This window comes from Vidua macroura, chromosome 2 (assembly GCF_024509145.1).
Source record: "Vidua macroura isolate BioBank_ID:100142 chromosome 2, ASM2450914v1, whole genome shotgun sequence".
Lineage (NCBI taxonomy): Eukaryota > Metazoa > Chordata > Aves > Passeriformes > Viduidae > Vidua > Vidua macroura.
The window spans coordinates 63,980,425-64,002,442 of record NC_071572.1 but is presented as its reverse complement, the minus strand read 5'-3'; positions in this window follow the sequence as shown (position 1 = coordinate 64,002,442).

Here is a 22,018-nt window from a genome sequence, read left to right as displayed (position 1 = left end):
CAGTTACTCTGTCTGAGTAGGAAAGGACTATGGGAAAGTGACACAGCTGAATCAGAGGTAGAAAAACAAGTTCTAGAACAATCACATGTTCACATCATGGCATATGCTGGTTGGTTGAATTGTGTTTGTTATGATTTAAAGCTATGGAACTGAGAAAGGCCTAGCTGCTTAAAAAGCCTGGTTTTTGCAATAAAGCAGCTCTCCTTTGCACCTACCTGAGGACTCTGTGTCGTTCTGCTTCACACAAATAAGTAATGCTCAGTGGAGTATTAGGAGTCAAGCAACAAAAGGTAAGAAACTGCTTGTCTTCTCTTAATCTTTTTCTGCATATCCTTAAAGTTATCTGTCATCTTCCCTTTATTATTTTTTAAGTTCTCCCATCATATGCTTGTTTTCTTATGAATAAGTGAGTCTGTGACCACCTCTTCTCACTCTTAGCTCTGTCATAAAACAGAGGTCAGGCCTTCTGCACTTCCTTACTCTTATGCTTGGCCATCTCTTGTTTTCGTGATTAGCAAAACAGCTGCCAGGTCAACTCAAAAATCCTCCTACCTGCAAGTCCTGAAAGGCAACCAAAATGTCCATGCCACTTTTTCTTAGACATATTCTCAACATGCAGATGTTGCCTTTTGGGACAACATGCCAGCTTCAAAAGTCCCTGTTCAAATTTGAAATCTCTAGCAATCCCATAGCAGAGCCACACTGTCCCTGCTCCAGTAAGGGACAATGACTCTGGGGAAACATGGACAATGACATTGTTTAGAGACACTTTGAAGAGAAGTTCCTATTCATCTGAAACTCATACATCCCCAAACACTTGGAGGAGGGTGGTCACTTACGACACTGCTGATTAGAGTGTTAGCAAGATCCTTTATCCTCCCCAATACCCTACAAGTTCAAGACAAACCCAAATTCTCCCACCACAGTCAAAATACTATTCTCCTGAGGAAGGAAAATAAGTCTCTTAGGTTTAAAAACTTCCCCTCTTTCCAAATTTTTAACAGCAGTTTTCCTGCCTGTTTAATAAGACAAAGGCTTGAGTGGCACAGATCATCTGAGAAAACAGGTCTAGGGCCCTGCCCACATAGCTTAGTAATTGAACTTGCTGAAGATGTCTCAGCAGCTTTTCTCTGTTTAATGCAAGGTACAGGCTCTGACAAAGTTGTCCTGGTGAAGAACCTAATTACTGCTCTTATTTCTCTAGTATCCATACAAAGCAGCACAGCTGCAACAGGGATGTTTCTTCCAGACTGCCCTGTAGCCTCTAATCTAAACCAGGCAAGTGTGATTCGACCTCTCTCCTGTGTCCACAAGTGTCTCTGCCTACTCTGGTGAAATAAGAGCACACCCTGCCACTATTATTGCCCTTCTCTGAACGACATCTCTCTCCTAAGACATTCTCTTTTAAAATAAAGATTCTTGTATTTGATGAATGTAACTTTTTTTGCCTAGCTTCTATACAATTTAACAGGTGTTTCCCAGTTAAAATTCACCAAAAAATAACTCATCCAAGCAGCTTCCAAATCCTCCCCATAGTCAAGAAACAGGGGAGATAACACCTTTGTCTACCAAGAAAGGTGTGGGCCACTCAAGTCACATAAAAGATGCCAGCTAGAATAAGAATGTGCATGTCCTGGAAATACTTGTATATAGGTCAGAGAGTCTTTAAATATGCATTGAAACTATATTAATGTCACTGACCTGTCTGATCACAAGGGCAGCTGCTGCCTTAAACCATCTCAGAATTGTTTCTTCTGAGAGCAAGTACTTGCTGCCTCTCAGATCCTTCCTTTATCTGTAGGCAGATGGAGGGAGATTATTTACTATCAGATGTTCAGTTATATTTACTGATTTTAATAAAAAAAGGAAACTTGATAAAGGACAATTCATTTCCAGTTAATGGCCTGCAAAGGTTTATCATTGGAGACATTTGGCACCAGAGCTGAGGAGAAGTTTGTATTGCTGCTGTTCAGCTGTGCTTTGCCTCAGGTTAACTCATATGTATTGTTCTGGTGCAGCTTATCTCTGTTTTTTTTTTTTCCATGAGCATGAAATAGCTGTTTTCCTTGGGAAAAACAAATAATAAAGACAAAAAAAAAAAAAAAAAAAAAAAAGCCCCATATGTACAGAGACAGCAAGGATTACTTGTAACTGCCATAATTTAAGGGCAAAAAGAATCCTCTTATCTCACCTGCAGAGTGGATTTAAAAAAATGAGAGCAGGAAGAGAAATGACTTGCTGAAAGGAAGTCTTGGAGGGCATTATTAGGGTCCAAAATCAGATTTATGTAGCTTCCATGCTGTACTCTGATATCTTTCATGCATTTTGACTTAGAGAGATATTGAAAAGGAACTGGAGCAGATACAAGTTCATCACTGACACACATTCCGTCATGACGTCTCTGTTACATGTTTACTCACTACCAGGTAAAATGGTAACTTCTCTCCTGATTAGGATCCTAAATGTACAGCAAAAAGGCTAGGGAATTATTTATATGAATATTTGCAGCAGGGAGGAGGTGCACATGTGTGTGTTGACAAGCACACTGCGCCTGTGTTGGTAGAAAGCATGCTGCAAAGGAGAGGGCCTGTCACTCCATTCCCAGCATCATCAATCCTTTGCTTCTGTGCCAAAGGAGAGGAAATGCACTAGTTCAGTAATGGTGGTGCTTTTCGTAGGACTGTTCACCTAAGTGTCTCCAGGTACTACTGCCTCTGTGTTAAACTCCTTCTCAAGGACATAAACTACCCTGCTCTAATGCAAACATGTCAGTTCAGTGACACTGCTAGTGGTGCAGACATACCAGAATAGCACTGTGTTGGGTGCATGTGTTCTTCTGTAAAGAAGATACCTCACAAGAGCAAAATCACATCACAACCACTATGTAAAGAACTTCTGTTGGTGAAATAAACTTGTGCTTACACACACACACTTGTATATGGCCTGTGGCTCAACAGAACAATTTTACCTCCAAGTATCCCCAGAAGAGTTAAGCAAAAGCACCTTTGTTCATGCTCCTAATCCTTCCTCAGGAAGATGCCAGGCTATGCTATCAGCATGCAATTAAGGAAGGTGGCAATCCTGCTCATCTAACTGTGCAATTAAGATTATGTCACTTTATATTTCCACTTTGTAACATACTTTGAGATCCTCAGATGAAAGCTCTGTCCCAGTGCAAAGCATTTATGGAGCAGATAGCATGTGGTAGACTCGTTTGTGTGTGAGCCCTGTTGTAAATGCTGTTGTAATTAGTTAAGAATCATCACTTCTGCTGTTTGACAATGCTTGGTAGCAACTGGCATTTCCACAGGAGCAACTGTATCTTGGTGGCACAGACTACTTTCATCACTGTTGTAGCTGTACAATTACATTTTGAAGAGTATTGTGCCTATATGGCTGAAACACGACACAGCAAAGGTGTACATCAACTAATGAAAACTAAAGGAGATATGGAGAGGCAACCTTGTCCATTACTCTGCACAGAGCAGGGTGAAGAACTCCTAAGCATTTCCCAAACAGCTCATCTAACCTGTTTTAAGGACTGACAGTTATAGAAGCCCATGTTTTGTTAAAGAAGCATTAGTTTGTATTACATATGAGGTTATCTAACATCCAATCTCAAATCTCCTTGGGGAAGTACATGCCCATTATTTCTAGTCTTCTTTCATCAATATTTTTTTCCATCCAAGGCCCTTACTCTTTGCATCTATCTTTGTATACTTGCAGATTATTGTATATGGCACACTGTATTCTTTTTCATTGCACTGAGAAATATGCAAAGAGTGTACCTCTCCACTTCATCCATCTTTCCACTGCAAGCCCATGACTGAATAAAAGAACACTGGAAAAGAAAAAGAAATTTTAAAAAGGCACAGGAACTATCTTTCAAAGTAATTGCTGTTCAGCAGATCAAGACTGGAAAACGAGCATAAATGTGTTCTAATTATATCAGCCCCTGAGTTTTGTTTTGGGTTTATTCACATGAATGGGAGTTACAGTGATTCTGCCTTTGCCAACAGGAAAAAAAGCACCTTGAAACAGGCATGGATATATCTAGTTAAATAAAAGTAGATATATCACTGACACTGACTGTTGGTAATCCACAAATAAATGCAAAAAAAAAAAAAAAAGATAATTTGAAATAAATTTGAGTAATTCATGTAAACATCATCACATGCAAGACCAAGGAAGAGGGTCAGCTGCATTTCCCTTGTGGCACAATGCATCCATGAAAAACACTCAGGACTTCTTTTGCATCTTAGAGTACCCATACCCTGTAATTAATGTCTACATTTTGGAGATTTTTATATCTTTGAATTGTTCTCAGACTCACAGGAATGTTACCTGTATTTGTAATTCACATTCTCCAGTTGCAATAATTACTTTTCTCCTAGAAGAAAAGAAGCAGTGACTAAGACAAAGGAGAAGTGGCAGGGCTTTGCTCTGCTCTGTGCTTTACTGGATTTCTACAAAGGAAATTAATTGCTGGGCTGAATCACACAGTAAGTCTGTTTGCTCCTATCTTGTCTCTGACAGGTACCAACAGCAGGTGCTTCAAATCCCCATAGACAGTCATGCAGTAATGTTCCAATACAGGATGTTTCTTCTAAAACCAAGGTGCTTAAGACTAGCAAATGTCTTGAAGCAGAAGGGCTCAAATCTTTAATAACTTACTTCATCCCAGCTACGACAACTATAGATATTCACTTGAGTGGAATCCTCTGAAGTCAAATTCAAAATTTCAGTAATAGCGTCCAAAAGAGTGAGTTTCATAAGTAAAAAAAAAAAAGGGAGCAAAAAAGAAAAAATCATATAAATTCACAGTACCATCCTCCATTTTACCAAGTGATCCTAATCTCTGAAATATCAATAAATGGTACAAAGAAAGGTCTAAATTATACCTTTAAGTATTTCTTTATATACTTTTATTTTTCATTACAATCCATTTGATCAAGTCCTAAAATTTCTTCTATTTCCTTAAGATATTTTACATCTTAAATGCAAGCCTCTGTAAAGATCTAGCCTTGATATCTTGTGGGTAATTTCCTTGAACAATTTAACTAAGCATCAAGACCTCAGGAAACCCTCCAATCTATCTTCTAGCCAACTACAGACCAAGTTAACCAAAACCATTCTTTGTTTATTTGTTCCTAAAATCTTTATGAAGCTGAATGTGATAAGGTCTATAGACAATTCCGGTGCTGAACTGCTGGAAACCTTGTCATAATGTTTAGCCTAAATTTCCCTTGCTGCAATTCAAACCCATCCAGATTTTCCCTATTTGTGTGTCATTACATACCTGTAGTGCAAACAACTCCTCCTAAACCAGATTGCCTTAGACATCCTTTTCCTTAGTATTTTGGCTATTGAGTAGTTTCAAATGACCATTACAAGTGGAGTGAGCAGTACAGAGAGAGAATTGCAGTGTCCACAGGCACAATGTTAGCAGTGATGCCATGGCTACAGAATTAAATATGCACAATGATCTGACCTACATCCAAGTGCAACTTTGTGCACCAGATCCATCTTCCAAGATGATCTCCAGAGATCCACACCCACTGGACACTGTGAGGGCCAAACCCAGGCTTTTTAGTGCTATTCAGTGGAAAGCCAGAGCCAGAAATCACCAGAGCAGTGAAACAAACACAAGAGTATCATGCTTGCCTGAATTGTTCTCAACATATATATATATATATATGTATATTTATAGATATACAGATACATATGTGTGTGTATATATAGTGCATCTAATGGGGAAAAAATTATCACAAGGCAATAATAATTCTTTCAGGATGGTGTCAAAAAGGCTTATTCTATTTTAAGTTTTCTATCATTTCAACTCCTCCTTATTTTTCTAAATAAATATATCAAAATGTCACAAAAGAAGGTGCTTGGGATTAAAAGATAGCATCTTCTTTCAAGAAACAACATGTTCCTTAGAGAATATCAAAAGAAAGTACTTGGACTTTCTCAAAGTTTTCTTCAGAAATAAAAACGTATCCCAGAATGGCCACAAAAATTATAGAAGATCCTTTGTCACCTCACATATTCAGATGCAGCATTTGGCAGAAAACATGCCATAGGAAAGAAGTCTGCCAAGCTTTCACACTGGCTTAGGCTACCTGCTCATACTAAGCAGGTGACAATTCTCTTTAGAAGGCCTAGATCAGCAAAAGGAACGTATCACAAAGACACAGTCACTTACCAGCCACAGCCACTGTTTCACTGCAGTGTTTTGGTTATCCACATAGGCATCCCTTGGTCTAGGGGACATTCCCATGTTGATCTTTGAGCTCAGTGTAGTTAACTGGCCTTACACAAGATCCCCATGCTTTTGAGTTGTCTTTATCTCCCATGTAGAGTAGATATTCCCCTAAGAAGCTTTAACCATCATCCAAAGCAAAGCAAGGGTTGATGGGTGCCCAAATACAGCAGTGTTTTGAAGTGTGCTCTTTACAGACACCACAGAACAGTTTGTGTTGGAAGAGACCTCGAAGCTCATCTGGCTCCAACCCCTTGCCATGACAAGGACCCCTTTCCTTCCTTGCTCAAAGCCCCATCCAAGGTGGCCTGGAACACTTCCAGGGATGGGGCATCCACAACTACTCTGTGCAAATTCTCTCCCCGCCCACTTGCAATAAAGAATTATTTTCTGATATCTAGTCTAAACCTACCCTCCTACAGTTTAATCTATGTGTTACTGGCAATTTTATGAGAGATGAGAACAGATCATAACAGGGAAAAAAAATGAGATTAAGCTGTCCTCTGGGAAACTCTGAAAGTCTTCAGAAGAAAGATGTTACAGTGCACCATAATATTGTTAATTTTTCAACATATTCCAAATAGAAGCAAGACATTGTCAAACACCTGGTAAGGCTCTGACAATTACAAAGCTCCTTAAATATTGATGTGAATTGAGTGAGTCATTTTATTTTTTGGCTTAGCAATATTTTACCTTCTATTACTTTGAGTACTCAAACATGGAAACAGGAGCAGGATGCACTATTAAATGGGTAAAGTGCCAGAGAGAGAAATATGAAGAATAAATTGGAATCCAAATCTCATACACTAATTATTATTGGCACTAATTTCTGCATATTACAAAGCAGCTTCTTTGCATGTATGACATTGCCTTTTGCACCCAAACATGACTTTAATTAAGATCTAACTTATTCATGACTGTAATTCAGATCTAACTGCTACTCTAGTCAAATGAGTATAATTAGTCCCAGAGGGTAGATCTAATAGAACTAGGGTTTCCTTTTTACTCTACATTTAGGCAAGCACAATAGATGTTGTAAGATCCATCTGGAAACCTGGAAATGTAAAGAGTTTTACAGAGCTGGTAGGTAAACTCTAAACAAAAGTGTTGTTAAAAAGGGCTTTCATAAAGGCTCATTTAGTTTAATTTTTTCTTGCAGACTACACAATAGAAGTGAAACAATAGAGGTGATTAACCAAAGTAAAGCTGATAAACTTTTTGTAATGATTTCCTTGTTTATTAGGAAATAGAACCACAGAAGTTTTTTTAGCCCATCCACACATAATTTTAAAAGGGATTAACGAGGTGGTTATTCATTTTTATTCCGCTCCTGCAGAGAATGCAAATCAAAGAACCTCCTGCATAAGTTCTCACTGGCATAACCAAGCCAGAAGTCCTAATACTCTGTAATCAATCATTCAATTATCCCTGTGTCCCCACTCACAGCATACTCCATCCAGAAGGCAAAATAATGAACACAATACAGTCCATATGATTTGTTTTTTCTTCTAGTATGTCATCCAACTCCTACAGCTGCTTTGCTTTTCACCTAACTACCCCTTCCCACACACTTTCCAGCACCTTTACCCCTTGTCCACAAGGCACTAACTTTGCCTTTCTCTGCCAAAGCAGTCATCATGCAGTTCCCCTGTCCTGAAAGAAGGCTGATAGACATTGGTTTTGCAGCAAGGACCACCTCATTTCCCGGCTGCCTCAATGTCAAATCAGTTCCTAAAACAAGGAATTACTGCTTAGGCCCAGTAAATTTTTAAATTTTTATGTGTTCTGCCATGACACTGTGCTTGGTGACCTAGTGGTTCAGAAGACTATACTGGCATTGTCCTACCCCACAGCTGCCCTCTGGTTTGATCACTGATCATGTCTGAACTGCAAGGAGAAGTGTGAGCTTCCACACACTGAACGCTGGGGACTGGTGCTCTTCTGACTTTCACAGCTGGCTTTTAATTTACCTGTAGCTGGGACTCCACAACACACGTGAGATCTCCAAGCTGTGTTTGAGAAAAAACAGACTCAAGAGACCTTCTGGTGGAAAATAACATCACATGACAACCTCTGGTTCGGCCAGAGGACCAAGAGTTGAGGCTCTGAATATTATGCTGTTGTCATCAGTGATAAAGTAGCAGTTCAGGTGCTACCACTTGCAGTCAGACAGCTTTGGTCTTCAGAGTGAGGTAGCTTTGGCCATCACTCTACAGGTAATAGCAACTATTTTTCTTCTTACATTTATTAAATATTAAATTTCACATTTCCCAAGAATAAATCCATAAACTCAGTTCCCAAAGCTCAGTGACAGACAAGAACTGCTTTTTAGAAACAAGCACATGTTCTTAATATTCATTTAAGGTAAATAGGGCTCAGTATATGCCTAGTTTCAACCATATGGTAACTGCGTCCTTAAACCAAGACTTACCTTAGTATCTGTAATTAGAATTTGTTTTTTCCCAGAGCAAAGAAAAAGGAAAAAAATACAGTCAGTTTCACTAGGGAAGAGAAAAGTTAAACTCACAGTGTTAGGATGGCAGCTAATGCATGAAGCTTGTAAGGCCACAGTCAACTGCTCTGGTGCCTTTATGACAAAAATTAGAGAGATTCTTTTAAAATTATATTTCAGAATAAATACACAGAAGAAAAAAAAATTCTTGGTAGCCAATATTTTTGGAGTGAACTCACTTAACGAGGTGATAAAAAACATGGTTTGATTCTGCTCTCAACATGTTTTTCCAACTTTGTATTTCCATCATTTTCACTAATTTTCACCTTTGTATGCAAAAAGACAAACTCTCACAAGTAACCACTTCTTTAGTTGTTTGCCATTTCTCACAAGGTGTCTTTTAAGAATGTTCATTAAGTCATGAACACAAGACAGCTACTTTTATTTCAATCCCAACCCAAAGAACATTCAAAGTTTAAAAGGGAAATGGAAGGTTTGTTTAATTTCCAGAGGCATTTCTAAATTTTTTTATCTGACACAACCCTACCAAGAGAAGACAGAGTCACTATAGGAGGAGGTAACTGGATTGTCCTTGCTAAATTGGTTTTGACTCAATCAGGTCTTAAGGTGATGTACTGCTTCAAATTACACAAGAATTTTTATCTGAGAAATATATTGAACAAAACATGTATGAGTTTCTTCATGGTAATGGACCCTGCACAGTGCTAAAGAAAAGCTAAATCTGAGCCAGGACTAAGAGGCTGAGAGATCAGAAATGCAATTTACATTGCATTGCAGCAGGTTCAAGGTGAAGCTGTACTCCATGCATACTTTACCGGGTGTTGTACAACACATCTGTGTGCATAGCAGTAGTATTGTTCTGCTGGATAAGCAAGCTTGAACAGCTTGTGCTGCATAATGAAAGACAAAGGAGAGCCAGCTCAGAGAGGAAATAAAAACCTATTAGATTGTCTATTTCATCCCTTTACCACTATAAGACTTCACTCTATAATAATTTCATACCATTTATTCTATTCTAGTTTAAAGTGCCTGGGGTGAAGAAGCTTCCCCTGAGATATTCACAGCTTGATAGATCTCAGTATGTGGAAACATTTCCTAATACACAACACTCATGCTTCCCTTTGAAATTTCATCCCATTACTCCTGGGCACCCACCCTAAATCAATATTTCTTTGCCTTCCATTATTTGTCACCTTCAAGTTTCAGCAAAGCACCCCTTGTGCTCCCATTTACCAATCCTGTAACATGCAGCAGATTTAATCTCTTCTAAGAGCATAAATCAACTCCTCAGCACCCCTGTGCCTTGTGCCTTCTCCTCACAATGTTTCATACCTTCAGCTGAGGACAGGGCGAGAGGGGCTCTGCGGGGCCTTGGTTGCATGTCCCTCAGCCCTGATTCACAACCACAGCCAGGCTGGGCTGGGCTCAGGGTGCTCCACCTTGCAAATGCATTCTGCCTCTTTGCATCATGTGTACTGCAAGGGTACAAATCCATGTGTAAATCTTTGATTGCAGTTTCCTTTCTAAAATGGATTTTTAGCAATTTAGGCTCTCAAGGAACAGCACAATTAGGATGAAATCCACTTTTTCTTTCCATGCGTTTTGCTCAAAGGCTGGCAGGTGGCAGTGCATCCTTAGGAATTAGCAATGGAAACATGGCCACTGCAATTGTCAAAATTGTCATTTATAATTTTTTTGCGGGCAAGGGGAGTGGTCTCTTTTTCTTTTCTCCTTCCTCTTTCATTTCACATTTCTTCTTTTTCATATTTATTTTCCTTTCTTATCTCAAATAATTGTTCTCCCCATTCCTGCATGGAAGACCATTTAATACAATATGCTTCACATCCTCTCTGTGTGTGCTCAAGTATGACAACATTTTTGGTTTATTCCTAAAGGTCCTCTATTCTCATGGACATTCAAAAAAGTTAACCTGCAAGGTCAGTAAGAGAGAGACTGAAATGAATCAAGCCCTTTTGGGCAAAAGCTAGAAGGAGAAGAAAATCTAAAATAACAATCTTGCTGATACAAAGGATATCAGCCAGCTAGCTCAGTCTGCCATGAAAATATGCATTGCTGGTCTTTGACAAAAGATAAAAAACTTTCCTGGTTTCTTCATGAAACCCAGATGAGACTGAAAACACTGCAGAGGAAGAGGAAAAACAACACTGATATCACTTGTGTGTTGTCTCACCTCAAGCAGAGAGGCTCTCTGTGTTCCAGGTAACAGTAAACAACACCTTAGGGAGAGCAGTGGGCTATCCCAGCAGCATCTCCTGAATCAGAGACCACTCCCATGCACTACAGGCTCTGTTCCAGTGGTCAGTGGTGGGATGAGGAAGTGCTCATCAGGCTGTCACCTGAAAGGCACAGTATGGACAGGGCTGTAGAGCAGGGGAACTCCTGCTACCCTCAGTCCAGCCCAGGGGGGCTGTGGGAAAGCAGAGCACTGAGCAGCTACAGAAACTGCCCCCAACTTACGTGACTGGATTGAGTTCCAAGAAGCTCCTTATTCAGGTTTAAATCACTTTGCTCTTCATCTTCCCCAGCGCTGCTCCAGCGCTGGGCTGGCCACTGGAGAGATAGGAGCAAAAGGATGTGGGGCAGCAGTTTTGGGACGGGACAGCATGAGGGTGGCTTTCTGGCAATGGAGGAGGCCAGTAGGATCATGCCCAAACAGGAAGATGCTGGAAATAAGTGAGGCGCAAACAAGAGAAAAGACATACGACCATGTGGCAAAAGCAGAGGCACATCCAGAAGGAGAGGTGGGACCAGAAAATCCTGAGAAATATGTCAGCCCCCTTCCTCTGAATGCCAGATCCATGGACAGACAAGTTAGCATTGCCTGAAAGAGCAGCATAGTGGGGAGGAAAAAGGCAGGACACTCATGATTCTGTCCTGCAAGCAGTCTTTTCCCATCTCTCATCTGCTCAGCCTTTTGCTGAAAGAGAGGTTCACAGGACTGACTCTTGTCCCCAACACCACAGAAGCAAAACCCCTTGTTTTTCAGGAATGCTACCACCACTGGCCTGGCCCCATCACCTGCCTTTCCAGAAGCAGCTGTTGTCTCCCCAGACTCAGGGCAGGAGTGGAGACTGGCTGGCTTCAGGAGCAGGGACAACCCCCCCACTGACCCCCTCATCACAGTCACAATCCTCCCAAAGCTGCTGAGATCCCACCAGCACTGCAGACCTCTTTTCCTTTGCTCCCACCAAACTCCAACACAAGCAAACTGTTGTCAAACTGTGTCAGTGACCAAATGCCCCAGTCCTCAGGGAGCCCCGTGGCTCCCCATCCTACCCCACAGCCCTCACAGCTCTCCTCTGACCCCAGAGGGAGCACTGCCAGCTGCATTGCTCCTAGTCCACCACTGCCAACTTGAGCTCTGCCCAGCTGCCAAAACACCTACAGCCTCCTCCCACCACAAAAATTACTCTGGCCATTTTTTTTTTTTTTAAGTTTATTAGCTAATTAGCTAATTGCTGTTGCCTCTTCGTTACAGCTGTGGAAGACCTTTACCCTTCAGCTACTCAACCTTTGCTCTGTGGTGCAGGCCCACATTTCAGTGCTTTAAGTTATGGGCCATTATCTTATTCCCTGGTTCCTCATTATGGTACTGATTCAAAATCAACGGAGGCTTTCCTCTGGCTTCAGCGCTTTCTGGATCAGGCTGGCAGCCCTGGCACAGCAGCATCTGGCACATTGATGGCTGCTTTGAGCAAGCTGTTATCCAAAGAGAGCTCAGAAGAAAATGGCCAATAACATTTGGAGTTAAGGGCAGAGTGTTATGGAAGAGATTGGCAGTGGGCATTTAAAAAGCACCATGAGGTGGGAAACAACAGCTCCCTGAAGTGGTTCAGAAGTCCCTTGCAAGGAGATGCATGGCTAAAAATATGCCCAGCTTGGCTGAATGAGCATGCAGGCGATGGACCAGGTAAGAACAGAAGGAGAAATGCAATGAAATTTCAGACCAAGCACCAAGGAAAAAGTCCCCAGACAGACCTCTGCTTAGCTTCTGGAATACCCTTCAACAGAAAATACAGCCAAGCTATCAATTGGTATATTTAAATGCAGATTTGACAAAGCACAAATAAGTACTCTATTGAGAACAATTCTACAGTGACAAAGCTATGGATGCTTTTGCAGAGGCTTTTTTCAGCATTAGGGTATGTGATTTTTAGGATACTAACTGGAAAAATGACAATCCTTCCCTCCTTTGAGATAAAAACCAAAGGAGCCATACCAAATTACTGTACCATATATGCAAATGCCTGAATGCAAATTATGTTGTTATCCTTATGTATACTCCCAAGGAGCCATAGCATCTTTTAAACCCTTTCTTCTCCACATACAGTGGATGTAGCCATCCATGACAAATTTGTGTTTTCTTTTCTGAGAAGTAATATACTTTATTCCTCAGTGGCAGAGAAGTGAATGGAGCTGCCATGTACAAAAATTAAATGTTTATACCCAGAGGGCAATTAAGTCAGTTTTATATGATAATGTTATAAATGAAATGCTAATAAGTACTGTAAATGGCCATGTAATCATATCCCATCATTTGCCAATTATTAATGGGGGGGGGAGCTGAAAACCAGCAGTAGAGCTGAAGATGACATTCTACTTTAAATGAGAAAATGCAGGTACTGTGTAATGCACAGCCCTGACAGAGGCAGTTTTATAACAAAAATTCAAATTTCTAAGCAATGTCTGATTTCCCCTTGTATTATCATGTCAGTAGTAGTAATAAATTTCTCTGACACAGGCATTTTTGTTACAAGTATTGCCAAGGGATTTACAGAGATGAAAATCGGAATTTCAAAGGAACTGAAGTGCACACCTATTTCAGGAGCTGCACAGTGCCCGGGGGGGCGGTTTGCCTGGGCTCCAAGGCTGCAGTATAACACTGTGCTCTGGAAACTGTTTAGATGCTTTGTTGTGCAATTGTGTCCCACTGAGAAGTCCTTAAACAGAACTTATTTGTTATACCTCTCTACTAAAATGGTTTCTGGACAATCTCCCTTTCTACCACCTTGAAGGGCAATTTTAGCCAGCTGTCAACAGAGGAAATAGGAATTTACTTTCAGTAAAGGCTCAGAGTCTTAAGTCTGAGGGGATGCCAGTAAAACTTTTCTGAACATCATAGATTAAAGCAACTCAGGCTGTGAACTACTGGGCACATAAAATCTTTTTAAAGAAACTGGACTCTGGTCCCAGAAGATCCATCTCATGGAAGAGAGTTTGAAACACATATCAAACTGCTGGGAACGACTGTTGACCCGATTACACACGTGGCTAAACAGAAACAGTCCACAAAGACTGTGGGAGGGGTTCCTGCTCTCCCTTGGGAGGAAGCAACAATCTAGAAAAGGTTGCCAATCAACTGCTGCTCTCTGCCCCAGAAGAGCTGTCTGTCAATGCTTGGTACTCTCCCCAGTTCCAGAAAGTTCAGTTATTCTGTTATCCCCATTGGCCCCTGTTAGAATACCACTCCTCCTCTGTACCCCGATTGGTTCTCTGTATGTCACCCCACTCTGTTTCCTCCCCTTTACCCGTTGCCCATTGGTTGTTTTGTACCCTAACCACTCCTACTCCTTTGCACTTAATACCCAGCCCCACCTTCCCTCCGGGCTCCTGGAGCTTCCTCCCTCCTAGAGAGCTTGTGTCCCTTCCCTCCTTCTCCTGTTCCTGTGACTCTCCTGAAATAAAGCCTCTAGGAATACAGCCTCTCCGGAGTCCTCCCGTCCTTCCGGTAGAGCTATCCGGGTCCCGCCACCTCCTCCCCGCGGACCGGTCAGCCAAGGGTTTTCCCCTGGACTGGCTGGGCACCCGGGTGAAGCCCAGAGGATTTATAATTTAATACAAAAGACTTCTTCCCAAACCAAGCCTTCTCCCAAAGGCTCATGCAGGACCAAGAATTGCTTCTGCTCTCACCAATCAGATGCCACAAAAGCTGCTCTATAGTTTGATGACTGAAAGTCAGAATTTCATCTGTTCTGGAACATTTTCCTAGACAGTGTCCCTGGGAGACAACAGGGAGAGAAATTGCTGGGTTACTGAAATGAGAAAAATATAATCAAGATTCACCACACTAACAATTAAATGAATATACCTCACCATAGCTATTGCAGCTATGTGAGGTCTTAAGTAGAACAGAAGGCACCTGTGTGAAGGTACCATTTCCCAGAGCCAGTGCAGCTAATGCAAAGCAACCAGCAGAATGCAGAGGGAAACTCTTTCACACTGACAGAGGCTTCTTTGGTTCCACAAAAGCAGCATACACCCATTTCGCTTTAAAAATGCAGATTCAGGTGCCTAAGTGCCAAGCCTTTTAGCTAAAGCAGCAAAATTATTGCCTTTTCATCATAAGGGAACTGTGTCAGGTGCTTTAAGGGTGTAATGCCTTCTTCAAGCCATGAAAAAACACATCAGATGTCAGAAGGCATAAAATTTAAAAATAATACCTCTGACATTCATTCTTTCATCCTTTGAGCCCTTAGAGCTGGCAAGACTGTCCATAGGAAAAGACTAGGAATGCACAGTGAGACTCAGAGCTGCACTAGAGGACAGCGAGTGAAATATGAATTACAACACTATTCAAAGAACTATACTAATTTTATGGACTTACATTATTTCACAAAATTTCACAAAATAAAAGGCCTTTCAGACACTCAAGAGAATTTTGTATCTGAGAACTTAGGACAAGATGACAAAACTCACAATACTAACATGTTCTATTTCTTAGTCTGAACTTAACTGTGGTATTTCTGACTGGGCTTTGCAGGTCAGATCCTGAATTTTCTGTATCCTCTTCCTTAATGGGTACTGATCATAAGCACTGGCCAGATAAACATGTATAATAAACAAATATAACTACTGCATAGGAGAAAATTTCTTAACATTGATGGTAATTAGTGGGCAATTTCTATGCTTATATTTGGTTTTAATCAAAATCATGAAACTTTTTTTTGTTCCTATTGTGACAGACGAAGCACGACAGACAAAGCAAGTCACGAGCTTCACCTCCTACTTGGTGTAAGTAGAGACAAGATTTCTACGATTCATTGTGCAGACCATGTTTTTGTATTTTATACGACCCAGCAGCTTTGGAGAGTGAGGTAACGATTCTAAAAAATTACAGAAACTACAAAGAAGAGTAAGTCTGCCTGCCCAACGACATCTAGTAGGGCACTGATACACACAAAGCCTCACCTGTTTTTTAGCAGTCATGTAATCAATTCTGTAGCACTTGTTGTATGGATGAGTAAGAAAAGAGTGAGCAGCTCCCCAGCAACATCACCTGAAGTCTGAGGTTGGTTTTGAACGTCACCACCCCTATGAGTGGGGCAAATTCAGGGGGAAGGTTTAAAGTTGTCATTTGCTTTCTGCCTGCACGTGTGCAGGATGCCTGGGTGCTGGGCTGGCTCTACTCAGAGTCTTCATCACACTGACAGGCAGTGGTTTGGGCATGCATTTGATCCTTGTGGTTTGCCTTCAAATGCATAAAGGCAAATACTTCTCTTTGCTGAGCTCTATACATTCCCTTCCCTACCAGTAATCTAGATGAACTCAAATCCATTAGTACCACCGGAAGGACCACAAGGACTACGCTGCGGTTTTGTTTTTCCTTCCAGTTCTGCTCAGTCTGCTTTTCTCACCATAGAGAGTAAAATAAAAAAAATTAAAATTGAAAGCTCAGGCAAGCATTTAAAAGAGCAGCACCATATTCATTATCCTCCTCTTCATGACCAAGCTAGACAGCAGGACCCATCCATACATTCAACATGCTCTCCACTGGCATGCTCTCCACTCACCTTTATGGCCCAAACTCTGGCCATATTGTAATGAGGAGCACCATCCTCCACACACAGACCAGGCTTGTTTAGCTGAGTGCTCCTGGCTGGAGAGGAGCAGCATTTTTGGAAGACACTATCTCAATATTTTCCCTCAGGGCAACAACCAGAAAAGAGCAAGACTGCTGAGGAGAGAAACATCAGGCCACAACCATACACCTCACCATTGCCTGGAGAAATGCCCTGACAGCCAGGAGCTGATGGATTCCACTGGAGGATGCCTGCAGTGGGCACAGCAGGGAAAGGTACAGGACAAGGAACTGCAGTGTGTTTGATCTAGTGTTTAAAGAACTCTGAGGATGAAAACCATGAACTAGAAATGGGAAAGAGCAATGCCAACGCTTCCCCTGCAGAATGTTTGCTCACTTCACACTCAGAAACAGCTTTTTAAATCCTTTCTCCCACTGGAAAAAGAACTCCACACAGAGGAATTAAAAGAAATCTCTAGCATTTATCTAATGTGTTGAAGACCCATGCTAGACTAGGTGATTGTGACGGTCTCTTCCAACCTTGATGATTCTGTGATTACTCTGCCAACATGTGAACTTGTTTGCTACTTGAAACCTTCTGATTTCCTGTGTGAAACACTAGTAAAGTTACAGAAGGAAACAAATCCCAAGGAGTTCACAGAAGCCGTGCATATTAGGGGAAAACAAGAAAAAACAAACCACATGAAACAGGGAAGCCAAAAATCCAGCAGGGATATCAAACAACTTTTTCTGCTTAAGCAACAGAAGACAAATGGGAGGAAATTTCAAAGAGGTGAAAGAGATGATGAACATGGGTTCGTAGAGTTAGGAGGCATAGCTTAGCACCTCTCATGAAGATGGGAAAACTAAAAAATTTTATAAGATTTATGTACAAGGCATTCATGTCTAAACATTATTCACAAATAAAACATGACTTGCAAGATGAAAGAACCCCCTTTTCACCCAGTTTCCCTGTCTTTCACAGCCTCCCACTGGTATGCATCAAACCCAGCTCAGGGCCCAAAGCCAAGCAAGCAGTCCTGAGCTACTGCAGAAAGGACCCTGAATGCTGAATTCAGTGAAATGGCTTAAAACAACAGTGCAGGGATGAGACAAGAATCTGGCTCCACATTCATGGGCGAGTTTTCTGGAACATTAGCTGCAAGGAAAAGAAATAAAATTCACAACATTTAGTTTTACTCACAAAAGGATATAAGTATGTCTCAGTATGCCCAAGGAACAGAACTGTTGCATAGATAAATGCTATTCCTACATATTGCCATTTCTTACCAAAATGCACATTTTTTTAATGAAACAATGTGGAATAGCAAGATGTGCATAATATGCATAAAATGCATAACAGATTCACATTTTCAGTGGTTGAAAAGCCATTCAAAACTACCTTAATTTCTCCTGAAAACATTTCTAGAATAACTAGAAAATATTCCATGCAATCAGAATACATCTACATCCTTGTAATGCAATCTGCTCTGGGTATAAGTGTCAGAAGGAGTTATAAGGTGAGCAATTATAGCTGAGCTCCACATAGCCAGCGGCATAAGTACAAAAAATATGCAAGACTATAGGGGTTTAGAGTGAAGAAAGAAATATATTGTTTTTATTAAAATGCATTAGGATCTCATTTGTCTAATTCCCAGTTTAATGATGCAGCCTCTTGGCAGAAAAATAGCTTTGCCATTAATTAACTTGATTGTGTTGAGGGGGAACTTTTTTATAAACAGAAAAGTTTTAACATCAAATTGATTTTTTTTTATGTATTCAAATGAACAAGCAGAAAGAGAAAGATCTTTTTTGAGGATGTATTTTTATTGGGGAGAGACTTTTTGTCCGTTCTCTTTTGGGGAAAGATTTTGTGGAATGGATCATCACTAATCTAAGTTACTTCTAATTGTAGCAGCCTATTTTCATGAAATTATTCCTGAGTGAAATGTAATTTCAATGGAAATGCCTCATTTATTCTTATTGATTTGAAAAACAGCCAGAAGATCATTGTCCTGAACCTTTTGCAGATTTGTTACTTTACATAGCAGTAAGTTATTGACGTAAACAACCTCAACATTAACCAACCAAAAAGTTAACTCTAGGAAGATCTATTAAGCATTATTTGACCAAAAAAAAAAAAAAAAAGAAAATAATTAAGTTGGGAAAGTCAAAGTATTATATACTTATCTCTTCCATTTTTGATTTCTCCATAAACTATTTAATACATTATTTCTCTGCTTTGTCACGTTTAAGAGGAGCGAGTGCTAGAACACAGTTTTCATCTAAAAATCATGAAACTGATTTTAAACTATCAATAGAGGTTTATAGATTAATCTTTACTCTGGGTTTAAAGAAACAGGGAAGGCATAATGATTATGAGAGAAATAAAGGAAGAAAATTAGGGAGTGGGGAGAAAGGTGTGAAGATGGGGGGGAAATGTAGAGAGCAGTGCAAGCAGCTAAGGATCTTTTCCAAATCAGAGGCAGAAGATGGAGGTAAGCAAGCAGTGTGAGCAAAACCAGCATGCCAAGCCACAAACACACACACTGCCACCACCCCTACACCCTGTTCCAAGGAGGAGTTAACTTGCTGTGACTTTACAGCATTTCTCATATTTTGAAATATCAGTCAGGGCTCACTTTCTGCATCATTACAAACTCAGTTTTGCAAACTCACTCATTGGAAAATCTTTATATTTTCACATGTTTAGTTAGATACAAAGGGGCAGAGATGAGATTAAAATTCCCACAAATGAATATGTTTTTGCAAGATACAGCTGTTTAGAGGCATGACCCATTGTGGAGCTTCTTATCAAACTGTTACAAGAAGTAGGTCACTGCAGCTTCAGCTATTCAAATGTCACTCTTCTAAGAATCAGTCACTGCTGGGTCTTGGCTAATAAAAGGCAAATCTTCAGCAAAGGAAAAAAAAATGCCCAGAGAGAAGCAATTTCCTACAACAGCAATAGCAACTCATTAAATGGTACTGACTTTGCAGTATCTGCTGACAGAATTTTTTGTAAGAAGTCAAAGGACTGTAACTGGCAAGACACCTGTCTTCAAATTACACTTCTGAGTTTCTCATACATCACTTAATGTTGAGGGAGTTTTGTTGGCTTGAGTAACCTACCCCTAAGATGTTTTTTTCTTTTTCATTGTACAATACTTTCTAGGTGTATTCCTAGGCATAGATTGCTATCATGCTGAGTCCTTTTATTTTGCTTTACTCTACCCCCCACCACTTCACAAATAAAAAATACTCCTGTCTTCTCTAATGTGGAGAGGGAGGTTGGTGCCTGCTTTATAGAGAACATCTGGTGATATTAACAGGTCTTTGCACACTGTTTCCCTCCTGCCATTCTCACACAGGACACCAAGAATATGAGAAAAAATGTGAAATTTAATAGGCTTGTCTGTGTGTGTCATCCACTGCCTTTCTAGCTAGGGCTAACATCAGAAACCGAACCAAACCAGAGACCCAAAGTCCCTGAGGCTCTATGCTCATGTTCTCAGGAGCTCAGGGTCTAGCAGTTACTTACTCTGTGTAGTGCAGTGATGGGTCCAGAGAAGATTCTCTTTGCTGCAACTGTACCTGATAGAGGGTACTCAGCTTTCTGTGAGTTGATGCTGTCTGTCAGGGCAGTTACACTTTTCTTTATCAGCTGATACTTCATCACTGTTCTGCTTTAAGTTTCTGCTCGCTATGGACGTACTCTACAACACACTACAGACTTGCAGGTTAAAGACACCAAAGGCAATCTAGTTGGCCTGAAATCATTTGAGAGAGGATAACAAGGAGTGCTGTTGAGGAATTTTTGCAAGACAATGGACACATTCAGGAGATGCACAGTCCAGCTTTCTGGTAGCAAAGTAACCAGTTCAAGGACCAGGGACAGAAGAAGAGTCAGCGAGAATCAGCAAGTTGTCAGCAAAGTTCAGGAAAGCAAAAAAAAAGAGGACTAAGGGTGGGCCAGACAACCACAGCAATATGCGTGTAGAATTAGGTGATCCAATTAGCATTTAGTCTTAGACATGTGGACAGTTAAGATTAGTCAATTATGTGTTAGCTAGAGGGATGTGGACATTATATTATAAATATAGGTTTCTGTATAATGAAGTTGGCTTCACTTGATCATATTGATCATGGCGTGATGTCCCGTTTCTGATCCTCCGCATCACAGAATGCTCTTCTTCCTTTTTCATGTTTTCATTGCTTGGTAATGAACCGTCTCCCGTTTCCTCTAAATTTGAGGGATCTTGGATGCTTAGTAAATAATTTGAAAAATCAGGCCAGTGGCAATCAAGACTGCTTAAACCTGTTCTATAAACAGTTAACTGAACTTTTTAATGGATACAGAAGTGCTGCCTTTTTAAAATGTAAGAATTTTCTTTAACTCTTTTGATACCTTCACACACCCTGAGCTCCAAGAAAATAAATCAGAGAAAAGCAGAGGCAAAAGGTATTTACAGGAATTCAATCTGAAACAGAATGGTCAAAAAGCCCCTGATCTACTAGGCTTCCAGCAGTTTTGGTTTTAACCTACAGCACAGCAGCAACCTTGAAACAACACCAAGCTAATGATGGTGCTGCACCCCACTTACACTCAGGTGGGATGTCTTACCTGAAAATCCATGGCCAGGACTGAGTTCCAGAAGAGGGATGCTAGGAAGATCCACCTGCTTCACTGGAACAAACACAGGACTTTGCCTTGGCCAATAGGGATACCATGAAGTCTGAAAGTACAGCCTTTAAATCCATCCATGCAGATGAGAGTGCAGAGCACTGCTTGGGCCTCACTGCCCTGGAACAGCCTCAGTACCACACAAACCTTCCCTGTGGTGTGCCATTCATTTACTGTTCCTCCTGCCTACAGACAAAGGGGAGCCAAACCCTGATCATTCTGACTAGGAGGCCACTGAAGAACAAGTTGGTTTTTTTTTCTTTTCTTATCACTTACTGGTATTTGACAACTATTCTCAACAACTTCAGCTCCAGCAGGGGCTTTCCTGCCTTTCCCCAGAGCCAGGGGATCCCCACCTTGAAAGCAGCTTACTCCAGGGCTGATTTTGGAAGGACAGGCCTTAACATGAGGACTTAAAAAACCTTATGTATCTTGCTACAGACACATAAGGTTTTTTATTCAAAACAGTGTTGTACTCTTCAAAACTGCAAAATGCTTCTTAAGTTCATCTCTTTTTGTGCAAAACCAGCACACATTTCTACAGAGAATAAAAGTTTCTCATATAAGAGAATAAACACCTATTTGCATTTTCAGCTGGCTTTTTAGTTGCTCACTCAGTGCTCCTGAAAAACCCAGCTTATTCCTTCTTGCTGCCAAGGAGTTTATTACACATGCAAAGAGCATCTGTATGGCCTTTGTCCATGGAAAAAGCAAATAATGGCACCAGATAATAAGAAAAAACAATCTTCTCATATTGCAGTACAACATAGAGCACTATAA